General features: G+C 32.1%; 1 pseudogene; it reads left to right on the top strand.

Annotated features, from left to right (window-relative positions):
- The first annotated feature begins 968 nt into the window (after positions 1–968).
- Positions 969–15,516, top strand: part of LOC114317126 (coniferyl alcohol acyltransferase-like) — a 37,956-nt pseudogene continuing 23,408 nt past the window's right edge.

Consider the following 15,516-nt stretch of genomic DNA (forward strand, 5'->3'; position numbering starts at 1 on the left):
GTGTAGTTAAAAAAAAATTATTAAATAAGTAGTGATATGTTTTTCAGTGGGATGAATTATATTTAATTTTTTTTTCCAATTTTGCATTTTTTTTCATTTATTATATTTGTCTAGTTGGGAATAATATAAATATATAATTTTTTTTTACAAACAAGTAAAAAAATGTCACAAAAGACAAAAAATAAACAAAAATAAAATCACAAAAAAACCTATATCCAAATAAAACCTACAAACTTGGAGAGAAAGTTGGTTGAGATTTGCCAAAATAGCAAATGACCATTGAAGCACCATTGCTATAATTTGGCAAAATAGCACTATTCATTGCCAAATTATAGCAATAGCAATGGCAAAATAGCACCAATGGTTGGAGATGCTCTAAAGGGTGCACACTATCGGGTTTCTCTATTGCATTAAGGAAGAAATAAAATAAGTCTATTTAATAATTACAGTATATTATGATATATATATTTTTTGGTTATGAATGAAGTGTTGTGTAGTGATTACTCATTGTAGTTGTGGGACTATAATTGTTTTTATATTTTGATTTAACCGAGTTGAATATGAGTTGTGATTGTTATTTTTGTTTTGTTATAACTAACGTGATCATTAATCATGTTTCAAATACTATTATGTTATAATTCATTGTGGACCCTTAGTTATAGTTGAAAATTGCTTTATTATTAATAAACAAAGTGATATAAACAACACAAACCTCAGAGCATATATATGTACATCTCAAAGGGTGATGAGTGTACAATAGTAACCTTTTTCATACCCATTTATAAAATTATTGTATAATAGTAACCTTTTCCTAACAGTTATAAAATTATTTAATTCTCACTCAACTTCTATAAATTTTCCCTCCTCCCCTACAACAAGTGCACCATACTAGTACTACCCATCTTTTCTCTTATCTCTCTCTCTCTCTCTCTCTCTAAAATTAAGAAATAAAAGAGACAAAAGAAGAAATGGTTGCTAAAGGAGAGTTCAAGGTGATGGTGAACAAGGAGGAGGTAGTGATTGCAGTGTTGCCAATGCAAGAACATTGGTTGCCTCAGTCCAATCTAGACTTGCTCTTGCCTCATTTGGATGTGGTGTGCTTTTCTGTTACAACAAGCCCACCATTGACTCGTCTCTTACATTTGGATCCATAGTCAGTGTTCTCAAGAAGGCCATGGCTCAAGCTTTAGTATCATACTATGTGTTAATGGATATTAGTTGTATATTATTTTATACTTTTCTATCTGTATTGTAGATATATCTCATCTTATCTCTGATGTATCTCTATCTCCTTCTATACTTATCTAGGTTTCTTTTTAGACTATATATACAGGTCTCTCCTATTGTATTATTCATTCAATTCAATAATACAGATACACAATTTTCTCTCTCTCCCTTTCTTTCGACCATTCTAACATGGTATCATAACGTAGGTCTTGAATCTTAGCTCCTCTTTTCTCTTGCTTATTGCCCGTACACACGGTGGCATTATAGCATCTCTCTTCTTTTTCATCAATACACCATTCTGCGTTCTACAACAATGTTTCGTCAGTGTTCTGTTATCATTTTTGACCAAAATTTAATAAATTTTTTCCCACAGTGCTCGGAATTGTGGCTTGGTTCCAATGCCACCAGCCCCGTCGCCACCACTCTCCTACGCGCAAACACGCGCCCTTCTGCTGATTGCTCACATCAACCTGATGTTAGCCCTTTTCCGCATGGGCGCCGTTCCTACTACCGTGTACCTGCGTGCGCCGTTCCTGCTAACATGCAATCGCATGAGCCGTTTCTGCTACCATGCACCCGCGTGCACCATTTCTGCTACTGTGTGCCGTGTGCCAGTCTTTGCTATTGTACGGCACGCCTCCCTCTGCTATTGTGCACTGCGTCTCTGCTGACATCATCCAGCCTCCTGCTGACGTCATCTCTGCACCATTCAACCTTTTCCGAGTTATTTTCGGCCTTCTGAACTCACTGGTACAATCTGTTTTACCTAAATTTGCTCCTATAGTTCTGTTCCTATTTATTTTGTCCTACCACTATATTATGGATCGTCATGATGCCCTCTATCTAATTTCTGTTATGCTTAATGGATCCAATTATGTTTGTGGGCCCAAGCCATGTCTACCTTCCTCAAAGGTCAAAAACTCTGGCGTAATATCACCGGGGATGTGACCAAACCAGTGAAAGAGGGCGCTGAAACTGCTACTAAATATGAAGATCGTTTAGAAGACTGGGACAGTAAGACCTACCAACTGATTCTTCTTTGTCCTGTTTTCATCTTTGGCGTTGTCATTTAGGGCATATTTCTATTAGTAAGTTAAAATCTTTGATTTCTATTGGTCAATTGTGTCATGTATTTCCCAATCATTTTGGTTGTTTGCCTTGTCAACTTGCAAAACAACTTGCTTTATCTTTTAATAAAAGTACTTCTGTTTCTCATGCACCTTTTGATCTCATACATTATGATATCTGGGGCCTATCACCTACTACTACCATGGGGGGATCTCGTTATTTTGTTATCTTTGTTGATGATTTTTCACGGTTTACTTGGTTGTTTCTCGTGAAAAATTGATCTAAACTTAAACAAATTTAAGCATTGTTTGTCATAACCTAAAAAAGTAAAAATGTCACTATCCTATTTAAGTCACATCATCTTATTTAAATCACATCACCTCTCTACCACATCACTTCAAACCCAACCCATATCCAATCCATATTTCATAAAAAGTCAAAAAGTACACTTATTTAGGACATCCCAAACAGCCCGTTATTATAACTTTGGAAAAAAGGTCCAAACCCAATTTTCAAAGAACATTACAATTTTTCGCTTTCACAATGCTATGGAGTATCGGGATTCAAATTTCCTATCTTTTCTTCAAAGTCATGGAACTCAGCCTTATCGTTCTTATGCTGGGACGTCCCAGCAAAATGGACGTGCGGAACGGAAACATTGGCATATTCTTGACATTATTCGAGCTCTCATTCTCTCTTCTTCCTGTCCTGAAAACTTTTGGAGGGAAGCTGCACTCACTGTTGTGTATACTATTAATTGTGTTCTCACTTATGTCATCCATAATCAAACTCCCTTTGAACGTCTGCATGGAAGTAGCCCTCCATACACACATCTTCGGGTTTTTGGGTCTGCATGTTTTGTCCTTGTTCAACCTCATGATCACGCCAAACATGAACCTCATTCTCGTCTTTGTTGCTTTCTTGAGTACGTGATTGAACATAAAGGCCATCGCTGCTGGGATCCTATCTCTAAGCGTCTTCGTGTATCCTACCACATGGTTTTCTGGGAGCATAAAATGTTTTCATCCCTATCTTCGTTTGAGTCCATCATGTTTACTAATCCTTCCATAGATCTCTTCTTTAATGTGTTTGATGAAGGTTCCTCATTTGTAGAGACGCCTTTGCTGACCTCTAATCTGGTTCAGGCTGCTCTCCCTAATGGTCCACTGCCCATTACGCCTTCTAGCTCATTTTCTACCTCTCCATCAAACCTTCTCCCCACAGATCTTCCCACCGATATCCACGTCGGTTAACTCAACCACCTGTTCATCTTTGTGATTATATTGTCAGGTCTACTGCGTTTTCTACTTACGAACCTACCTCCTATCGTGAGGCTTCTACTAATCCTCTTTGGCAGCAAGCTATGACTGATGAACTACAGGCTTTAGACAAAATTCATACCTGGGATATTGTTGATCTTCCTCCTGGAAATATTGTAATTGGCTGCAAATGGGTATACAAAATCAACACCCATTTTGATGGCTCTATTGAGCGCTACAAAGCCCGTCTTGTTACAAAGGGCTTCACCCAGGAATATGGCATTAATTATGAAGAGACTTTTGCTTCAGTTGCTCGGTTTACCTTTGTGCATAGCTTAATTACTGTTGCCGCTGCTCGCCACTAGGATCTCTTTCAGATGAATGTCAAAAATTTCTTCCTTAATGGTAATCTTCTTAAGGAAGTCTACATGCAACCTTCCCCTGGGTTTGCTTTTCCGGCTCATAAGGTTTGCAAACTATAATGTTCTCTCTATGGTCTCAAGCAAGTCCCACGAGCTTGGTTTGTTAAATTTAGTTCCACCATCTATGACTTTAGCTTCACCTCCAATTCATATGACTTTGCTCTATTTGTTCGGACCACTCCCCATGGCACCACTCTTCTTCTTCTTTACGTGGATGATATAATTATCACTGGTGATGATGTGGCTAGTATTCTTAACCTCAAACAATTTCTCAATCATTAGTTTGAGATGAAGGGACGTTGGTACTCATAATTATTTTTTAGGGGTTGAAATCTCTCATGATTCCACTAGTTATTATTTGTCACAAGCCAAATATGCATCCAATCTTCTGGCACGCACTACTACAAAAATAGTTAAAGATCACACTTTGACAAAAAAAAATATCTCACTTTTATTAGAAGTGTGATAAAAAAAATTAGATTGATATTTTAATCACACTTAATTTGATTGAGTGTGATAATATTCATTTTTTATGTCACTTTTCAATTAAGTGTGATTATATGTATATATATATTTTTTTAATCACACATTCTAATTAAAGTGTGATTATATATACACTACTACTTTTTAATCACATTTTTTTAAATAAGTGTGATTAGATATATAATTTTTAATCACACATTCTAATTAAAGTGTGATTATTTATAAATTTTTTAATCACACCTTCTAATTAAAGTGTGATTATATATACATTACTACTTTTTAATCACACTTTTTAAATAAGTGTGATTATATATATATTTTTTAATCACACATTCTAATTAAAGTGTGATTATTTATATATTTTTTAATCACACCTTCTAATTAAAGTGTGATTATATATACATTACTAACTTTTAATCACACTCAACTATAAGAAAAAGCATCTTTGGCGACTAAAAAAGCACATTTGGTCGCTGAAAGTATAGGTTTTGGCGACTAAAAAAGCATTAGTAGCCGAAAGTAAAGATTTTTGGCGACTAAAAAAATTTAGTAGCCAAAAGTATAGGTTTTGGCGACTAAAAATCTATTTGGTTGCCCATATATGGCTTTTACCGACTAAAAAAATTTTAGTAGCCAAAAGGAAGGCTCTTTGGCGACTAAAACAAAATTAGTAGCCAAAAGTGAGGTATTGGGTGACTAAAAAGATGTTTAGTCGCCAAAAGTGAGGCTTTTATCGACTAAAACAATTTTAGTAGTCAAAAGTGATATTTTTTGGCAACTAAAAAAAATTTAGTAGCCAAAACTGAGGCATTGGGAGACTAAAAAGATGTTTAGTAGCCAAAAGTGAGGCTTTTTGGCGACTAAAAATAAGTTTAGTCTCCAAAAGTAGTAATTTTAGCCTGAGAATTAAATTTTTTAATGACTAAAAAATAATTAGTAGCCAAAAGTATAGAATTGGCGACTAAAATTATGTTTAGTCGCCAAAAGTGGTCTCTTTTCTTTTTCTAATAAATAATTTATTTTTACATAAATTATGTTCAATAAAAAATAATTATCTTTATATATATACTTTTATATTAATACGGGTCTACGTACTATATAAATAATATATGTTGCCTATATAATCACATGGTGTTATAGAGGCGTAGTGGAAATAGTGTGTTATATAAGGTTTATGGTGTGAGAGGGTTGATGGATCGAATCTCCACAACAACAAATGAGAAGCTAGTGAGTGTAATTTTTTTTTTTTCACATCTAAATGTTTTTAATCACACTTAAAAGGTGTGATCTAAATATTTTTAATTACACTTAAAAGGTGTGATTAAAAATGACCATTTTTAATCACACTTTAATAAATATCACACTTTAATAAAACTTAAAAGGTGTGATCTAAATGTTATTAATCACACTTAAAATTTGTGATCTAAATATTTTTAATTACACTTAAAAGGTGTGATCTAAATGTTATTAATCACACTTAAAAGGTGTGATTAAAAATGATCCCTTTTAATCATACTCCCAAAGATCACACTTTAATAAAACTTAAAATGTGTGATTAAATAACATACATCACACAAAAAAAAGTGTGATCTTCATATGTTTTTGTAGTAATGACGTACTGGTCTTATCGATTGCAAGACTACTTCTACTCCCATTGATCCTCAGACTTGTCTCACTCCTCTAGATAGGGGTCTTCTCTCTGATGCTACTCTTTATCGAACTGGTAGGTAGTCTTGTCTATCTCACTCTGGCTCGTCCTGACATTACCTATGCTATCCATCTTGTTAGTCAGTACATGTCGACTCCGCGCACCCTACATTGTACTTCACATACTTCACTTCTTCAAAAGCGCTATGTTCCATGGACTCTACTACTCTGCTCACTCTTCTCTTGAGCTTCGTGCCTTTTCTGATGCTGATTGGGCTGGAGATCTTACTGATCGACGCTCCACCACATGTTTTTGTTTCTTCTTAGGGGATTCTCTTCTTACTTAGCACAGCAAGAAATAGTCCCTCACTACTCGCTCTAATACTGAAGCTGAATACCGTACTCTTGCTGACACTACTCAGGACCTTTTGTGGCTTCGCTGGCTCCTTGTTGATATGGGTGTTTCTTCCCCTAGTACTACCTCTATCTATTGTGACAATCAGAGTACCATTCAAATTGCTCACAATGATGTCTTCCATGATCACACCAAACATATTGAGGTTGATTGTCATTTCATTACACGTGGCACTGTTCATCTTCTCCTTATTTCTTCTGCTGATCAACCTGTTAATATTTTCACGAAGGCTCATCCTCCTGGTCGTTTCAGTGATCAAGTTTCCAAACTTAAGTTGGTTGATGCTTACCCACCTTGAGTTTAAGGGGAGTTGTTAATGTATATTAGCTGTATATTATTTTATACTTACCTATCTGTGTTATAGATATATCTTATCTTATCTATGATGTATCTCTATCTCCTTATATTTCTATCTTCTTCTATACTTATTTAGGTTTCTTTTCAACTTATATATACAGGCCTCTCTTATTGTATTATTCATTCAATAATACAGTTACACAATTTTCTCTTTCTCTCCCTTTCTTTCAACCGTTCTAAGAGCTGTTCTTTTGGGCATGGGTATTGTGGGTAGGTGAGGAAAACATTCTTGGCATAAAACCGTGGAGTTGACTTCATCGAAGCTTTTGCAGATGTCAAGCTTCAAGATCTCAACTTATACAATCCTAATGAGACTATTGAAGGCAAGTTAGTGCCTAAGAAGATGCGAGGTGTGCTCTGTGTCCAGGTATTGAAAGAGAAGCGTAATTATTTTACAAATATTTTCTAATGGTAAGGATTTATGTAATTAAATGATCTAAAAAACAAAAATAATATAAAAAAATATCAAATGAGTATACAAACAAAATTTATAGAGCATCTTAATTAAGAATGATGTGGGAATTTTAGATCATTCTATCTTAAAATTAAAAACTCATGATATTATATATAACAGTTCTAAAATTTTAACTTTTTTGTCTCCAAACATAAATTTTTTGTTATAAAAATATTTGAGATCAATTTTGGTCGTCATGAGGGTCATTGTACCAAAAAGTCAAAAAAAAAAAAAAAAAGAAAAAAAAAGAGAGGAATTTTCAGCAACAAAATTTTAAAATTGTTGTTAAAAATAAAAAATAATTTGTTACAAAAAAAAAATTTAATTGAGACAAAATTTGGTCTAAAAAATGATAGTAATTTATCACTAAATTTTTAATTTCGTCACTAAAAATATAATGACACTTTTAACAATGAAAATATTTTATCCTTAAAAAGTAATTTTTTCCCTAAATTTTTGTTTTCTAAAATTTTAATTTATTGTAGTGTTATATTGTTGTGGTAACTTTTATATGAAAGTCTCTTTGTAAATCATTTCCTTGAGCATCAGTTACATTGTAAATTGTAAATTTAAAATATAGATAATCCTTGAGCATCAGTTACATTGTAAATTGTAAATTTAAAATATAGATAAATGGTATTTGTAAATCGAATTCAAATCCTTCCCATTATATATTTGTAGGGCTGCAAACGAGCCGAGCCGAGCTTTTATATGTTTGGTCTTGTTTATTAAGATTTTAACGAGCTCGAGCTGAATAAAAAATTAACGAACCGAGCTCGAGCCGAGTTGGCTTAGGCTCGACTCGAGCTCGAGCCTGTTCACGAGCCTTAACGAGCCAAAAAAATTAAAAATTCATACTTACATGTGAGACTAAAGTTACAATTAAAACTTTGATTATACATTTATATATACAATATATATAAACATACTAAAAAAAAAGTCCATATTTTACTAAAATAATAATATCTACTATCACTATTATGTAAATGTACTATCTATAGTTAACTATTATTTACATTTATATTTTTTAAATATATAAATAGCATATTTCTCTTATTTTTTATACATATTTTTATATTGTTTAATATATAAATAATAAATATTAAACGAGCCAGCTAACGAGCCGAGCTTTAGAATGTTTGGGCTTGTTTATTAAAAATTTAACGAGCTCGAGCTCGAGCTTGAACGCAAAAAAAATCTAACGAACCGAGTTCGAACCAGCTCTTACCGAGCCGAGCTCGAGTCTGTTCATGAACGGCTCTGTTCATTTGCAGCTCTATATATTTGTAATGAAAAATGTTTATTACATATTTAATAGTTATAAAATAGGCATGCGGATTTATTATAATTTCAAATAAAAGTTATTAAACCAATTGAGTTAAATTTTTTCACAATCATTAAATGATGTAACAAAAATATTACATTACAACTATGTAATAGAAAGACACTCAATTGTATATTAAAAATACTGTATCTCATCAAATTTTTGTTACACTCCGTTGATATCATGGAGTGAGGGGAAAAAAAAATATTGTAATTTTTCGTCAGGATAAAAAAAATGAAGAAATAATTGATTTTTTTTACAATCATATTTGATAGTTATAAAAGTAAAAGCATGTGAGAGAAAAATATATTTGAGATTTTTTTTTTTCCGTCTTTTGTATTTTCATGGACATTCACGGTCTTATAATTTTATTTATTTATTTATTTTAATTTTTTTTTATAACCAATCAAATTATTCTTAACCAAATCTCTTGTGAGAAATTAAATAAGAAAAATAAGAAAATTCTCTTTCTCATAATTTTTCACTATTTATCACATAATTTATAAACCAAACATATGAAAGTGATCTCTTTCTCATCATTTGTTATCAAATACTCATCCAAATTTCGTGTTACGGAACGAAACCTTTGGTTGTGTAGCACGCCTTGTAGTGTGAGACTATAAATTCAAATTTTGTGGAGAAGAGTTTACTCTTTATTTTTCTTTCATTATGAGAATTATATTATGTGATTTTTGGGTTCGGTCTTTCTTTATGGTGATTGCTTTTTTGTGTTGATTGTTGGACTTGTAGATATATAATTGTCCAACTTGATATGATCATTCTCATATTAGTAATGAATCTCCTATTGATTCGTTAAAACAAAAAATAAAAATAAAAATAAATCAATGTTAATGTTTTATATCATCACCCTTTTTTTTTTTTTTAAATGAGTGATTGTATTTATATTTAAAATAAAATAGTAAGAAAATAATTTATTGTTGTTAATAAAACGGTCATAGAAATGTACTTTATTTTCTATTTTAATTTAGAGTAATTCCCACTTTTAAGTTTGTTGATATCACATTACAAGAAAAAACACTTTTGGCGACCAATTATTTTGAGTTGGTCGCAAATAGTCTACTTTCTGCGACTAAAATTTTTTTGGTCGCTAATGGATATGTTTTCGCGATCCACAATTTTTTGGTGGCTAATAATTAATTTTTTGTGACCAAATACAAATTTGATCGTAAAAGATTATCTTTTGACAACAAAAAATAAGTTAGTCACGAGTGACTTAACTATTGGCGACCAAGTATTGATCAGTTGACCCATCCATTTCAACACCTTCATTTAACCAAATTTGCAAGACAAAGGGGTAGTATAAGCGGTAAGACCCTCTTTAGCAGACTTAAAAGTTTGACTTTCGAGTATCGTTCACCTTTCCTCCCTTAGATTAGAACTAGAGTATGTTTGTGTCTAAGGCACGATATAAATAATATTAGGATTAGAATATAATTTTAATCTTAATGCTATTTAAATTTATTTTTTAATTTGATAAAATCACAAATTTATTATAAAATTTTGGAGTTCTTACAAAATTTCTCACGAAAACTCACTTTTGCTTATATAATAAATAACTAGATAGATAGATGTGCATAGCATACATACAATTTCCATGGGCATATATACAATACTGCTTTTGCTTATATAATTATATGAAAATTGTATGTATGCTTGTAATGTCCTAATGTATTACGGGCATACATACATTATATGGAAATATGTGTAAAATATATTGAACGAAAAGGTGAAAATAAAAAAAATAAACAAATAGAGAGAAAAATAAAAACATGAGAAAATAAAAAAAATAAAATAAAAGAGAAAGGAAGGTGAGATCATGGGATCATAGAATGAGGGGTGTGAGAAAAGAAAAAAGTAAGAGAGAGAGAGAGAGAGAAGCAGAAAAGTAGAAAATGTATATGTCCAATTTTAAAGTTTTTAATATGAATACTATATAAAAAAGTGGATACAGTCCAGGTTTAAAGAGTTAGGTTAGGGACTTAAAATAAATTATTAAATTTTTTATTAAACTTTTCACATAGATGTAAGACTTACACATATATAATTTGTGTAAATCTCACATTCATATAAAAAATTTAATAATTTATTTAAAATCTATAGCATTTTTCAAATTTAAAAGAAGTAATGATAAAGATTCAACATTTATCAATTATATTATATTTTATTAATATAGGTGTCGTTTGGGAAGTGGGTTGGCTTTTTGACTTTTTTGACTATTTTAGCCTGGGCTAAAAAGTTCGGTTTGGAAAAGACTTTTTGGCTTTTTGACTTTTTTAGCTTTTTTTGTGAAAGAAGAGTATAATGATTATGGGTTGGATGTAATGTTTTGTTTTTTGTGGCTAAAATAACCTATTTTATTTTTTGTGGCTAAAATAGCCAAAAAAAGTCCCAAATAGCTCTTCCCAAACGGAGCCTATAGTATTCTTAATTTATATTGAATGACAGTGAAAAAGAGATGGAATAAAGAAGAAATAGAGAGAGGCGTGTCAGTCAACTCCTTCATATATAGGGGTGTTTTGAAAAGTTGATAAAAAGTTAACTTTTTAATTTTTTTAATTTATTTGGTCTTTTTGTAGGTAAGTTATATTAAAGGTGATGTGACTTAAAATGGGTAAAAAGTTGAAAGTTGACTTTTTACCAGTTTCTCAAAAGACTCCATGGTGTATTATATGTCAGTGGGAGTGGATTGATGGTGAGAAATTAATACTCTCATGTATTTTTCTACATTTATACTTATAATGATATGATATGATATGAGAGTTGAGCACACTATTATTAAGTGTGTAATAAATGAAAAGTTGACACATATTCTACCACATTATTACGGATAAAATATGAATACTTTTTGTGGATCTCAAACATTTTGCTTTTAAAGCATCCTTGAAATGGAAACTATTCACCTTATTTGGTTCAAATTTTTTGAATTTAATTTTTTAGAAATTAAATTTTTTATTTTTCATATATATATATATATATATTGTTTTTAGTAAATTTTTTTAATATTTGAAACAATTTTTACGTTTTAGATATATTTAACTTAGATGTACCTAAAAAATAAAATATTTGTTTAAAATATTTTTAAAAAATCAACAAATACACAAGAATACAAAAATGTAGTGACTTTTCATTTTTTTGGGCAAATTGCATATACCTCTCTCGAGGTTTAGCTAAATTACAGATACCCCTGAGGTTTTAGAAATTACATCCCGCCCCCTGAGGTTTGTATTTTCATAACAATTTGCCCCCTGAGGTTTATATTTCATAACAAATTACTCCCTAATTTCTTATGCAAATATAGCATTCAGGGAGAAATTTGTAATTTCTCAAACCTCAGGGGGTGTTTGTAATTTAGCCAAACCTCGAGGGGTATATATAATTTGCCCATTTTTTTTGTTGGTATTTACTGAATTATTTTTTAAAAAATTCACAAATATTATATTTTTTCATTGTATTTATATTAGATATATCTAAAAATAAAAAAATAAAAATCTGAAAATAGTTTGAAAATTCACAAAAAAATACAAAAGTAAAAAAAATCAATTTTTCAAAAATTAAAACCAAACTGAGTGATTATTAAATTGAATCAACATAGAAGCTTTGTTATTCTCTCACCAATCATTTTAAAATGCCCATGAGGTGAGTTTGCTTCGGTCCATGTTAGAGCATCTACATTTGTCTCTTCAAATTTTTAGGTTAATTTAATTTAAAATTCACTTTTTCTATTTTAACTAGTCATTTTTTTAGTATTTACTACATCAGACTCTCTATTTTAACTCAATCTTATTAAAATATTAATTTCTTATTGTATTTGTTATTCTTTTTTTATTATTATTAAATTGATGAGGTGTCACCAAAATAATTCTTAAAAAATGCAACCAAAAAAAAAAAAAAAGCCTTTCACCGGTTGACCGGTTAGGTGCTACAGGCACTAATGGGACATCTGGGTGGACGATTGGTTTAAAGATTTTGGCCCAAATTTGCTCCAGAAAATATAATAAAAAATAATGTAACTAATGAACAGTGTCTCTTTGTTTTTGTTGAGGTACTGTAGCAAATTTAATAAAACGTTAATTTACAAAAAATTTGTTGAGGATAATGCAGGAATGATTTGATGCTGATACTCTCTACAATAGCTTCAAAGCTATTGTGGAAAGCCTGATGCAGATGCTCTTAATTGTAACCACCATTAATAGACCATTCCCTCCAATAACAATCATTGACAATGACAGATAAAAAGTCCAAAACTACTTTTATAAACACACTACTTCTGCGTATGGCGAAGCTGGATGATTATACGCAATAAGATTTAAGCGAATTGATTACATTGACATGTCCGACATTGTTTCTTAAAAGGAAAAAAGTTTTGTAGTTCGAAATCTTATGGCTTGAGTGGCCCGAAATTATTCTCTCTCCTTTCTATCTCTTTCTCTCTACCTCTAGTCAAAGCCAAAAAGCATATCTGTCTCATTATTTTCTTTCTTCTCTCTACCTCATTCCAGATCACTCTTAGTAGATCTCTCTTATCGAAGCCAAAGTGAAAATGATCAGCAAACGCTCTCACCACTCTCACCTTTGTTCTCGTTCATCCTTTTAATCTCCCAGATCCCTCTCATCCCAGATATCTCTCATTCTTTTTATCTCTGTTAAATCTCCATCTGATCGCTGTTCGACGAACGACGGACGAAAAAAAAAAAAAAAAGAAAAAAAAAAAACAAACTCTGTTCTGCTTCCATGGCGGAGACCCATCCCTTAAAACACAGCCAAAGATCAAGAAATCTTAACTTATGCCCTTGTGTTTTCTCTGTAATTTCAATTTCAATTTCAATTTCAATTTCAGTTTCTCAACTCTCAAATCTCATTTTCTCAAACAAATAAATATTAAAATAAGAGAAATATTAGGGATCATGAAAAATTTTTCATAAAAATGATCATGAAATATTTGTGACCCTTAGATTACCTTGATTAGTGTGTGATACTTTATTCTAAGTGTAATCCAAAGGTCACAAATCTTTCATGATCATTTTCACGAAAGACTTTTAATGATACCTAGCATTGCTGTTAAAATAAAGGTGCACTTGGGATTAAAAACAACCAAATAAATAAATAAATAAATAAGGTTGAGTCGGCTGGCAGTTTTTTTGGCCGGCCGAATGGTGATTTGGCCGGCCGACTATGTTAGCATTATTTAAGCATTGCATATTGACTGAGGACATTGCATAGCTATGTTAGCACTATTCGAATGAGCTGGAAATTTGAGTGTCTGTGCTTCTTGTTGATGGGTTTTTTTTTTCTTTGCCTCCCAATTGACTGAGGGCATAAGTTCAGATTTCTGTGCTTCTTGTTGGTGGGTTTCTTTTTCTTTGCCTCCCAATTGACTAAGGGCATAAGTTGAGATTTCTTGATCTCTGGCTATGCTTTGGGGGATGGGTCTTTGTTATGGAAGCAAAACAATCAAGAAAGACTTCAATGGGAAATTGAAATTACTGAGAAAAACGACCCAGAGGGGGGTTTTTTGGGAGGCCAATTGGGCAGTGGGTGGAGTATAGAATCGTCCACCTATGGAGCAATCAACTACTCTGTTTTTTAATCTTGATTTGCCAAGGTAAAAGCTATGGAAGGAATTGAATTGAGTGTGTGTCAGAGAAATAATGAAGTCATTTACTATATTCTAGAAGGGAGAGAGAGAGAGAGGAGATCATTTTGGGCCATTCAATCCTTATAATGTCAAGCTACCTAGCAGGGTTCTTAAAATTTCAACATAAAATGATGGGTTTCATAGCCTAGATCAATAACTATTGATTTGAATCGCCCCATGAACTTATCTAAGGAGCACATAATAAATCTGCCCCAGTTAATGTGTTGTAATTTTTTATTAATCGTGAGGATTACATAGACAATACAACGTAATATTATGGAAGAATCTAATAAATTTTCTTAAATTACAGGCCACAGAACTCGTGTGCGGAGGACTAGTGGTGGCATGCACGATTGACCACCGAGTGGCAGATGCCTACTCCGCTAGCCTATTTCTAGTCTCATGGGCTGAGATGGCTCAGTCCAAACCATTCTCTATTTTGCCATCATTTCGATGATTGTTGATAGCCCCATGACGTCTTCGGTTTTACAACCCTTCCTTAGATGTCATGCACATGCCTGTCTCAGTCTTGCCACCTCCGAAAAAGCAACATCTTAATGCCGATTACGGCTCAATTTGGCAATAAGTTTAAAAAGTCAGTTTTTTGACTTTTTAACTTTTTTAGCCAAAAAAATCATCTTTTTTACTCAAAAGAAGCCAGTTTTTTGTCAAAAAAGTCAAAAAGTAAATTTTCTTACCAATTTTCCAAAACACTCCTACATGATAAACTACATCTATTACATCCAGGCTGACCAATTAAGTCATCCCCAATCATTGGCCGATGGTAGTGGCGTTGGATGCAAGAAAACTATACTTGAGGCGTTCAGTGCTTTCTTGTGGAAGATGGTTGTTGCTAGAGAAGTTGAAAGGAATAAGATATGTTGGATGGGCATCATAGTGAATGGTATGTGAGAATTAAAATAATTTTATTAAGAAAAGAAGAATACCTCTTGTCATGATGTCCAAACCTTTGAATCTTATTATTTGAATGATCAAGTCTTGAATATACAAACAAAACTCACTCATAAAACACTTTCACAGAACCATATGATAAAGTGGCAGGAATAGAGTTTCAAGCCTATTCTATTAACACAAAAAAAGTTTATGTTTTGATGGCTACCACAGACATATATAAATAGACTTGGACCCATGATCCAAGTATAACTTCTCATAATTTTCCACCATCAGAGAAGTTGTAACTTCC

This window comes from Camellia sinensis, chromosome 1, assembly GCF_055761805.1.
Source record: "Camellia sinensis isolate YWXY chromosome 1, ASM5576180v1, whole genome shotgun sequence".
NCBI classification, from domain to species: domain Eukaryota; kingdom Viridiplantae; phylum Streptophyta; class Magnoliopsida; order Ericales; family Theaceae; genus Camellia; species Camellia sinensis.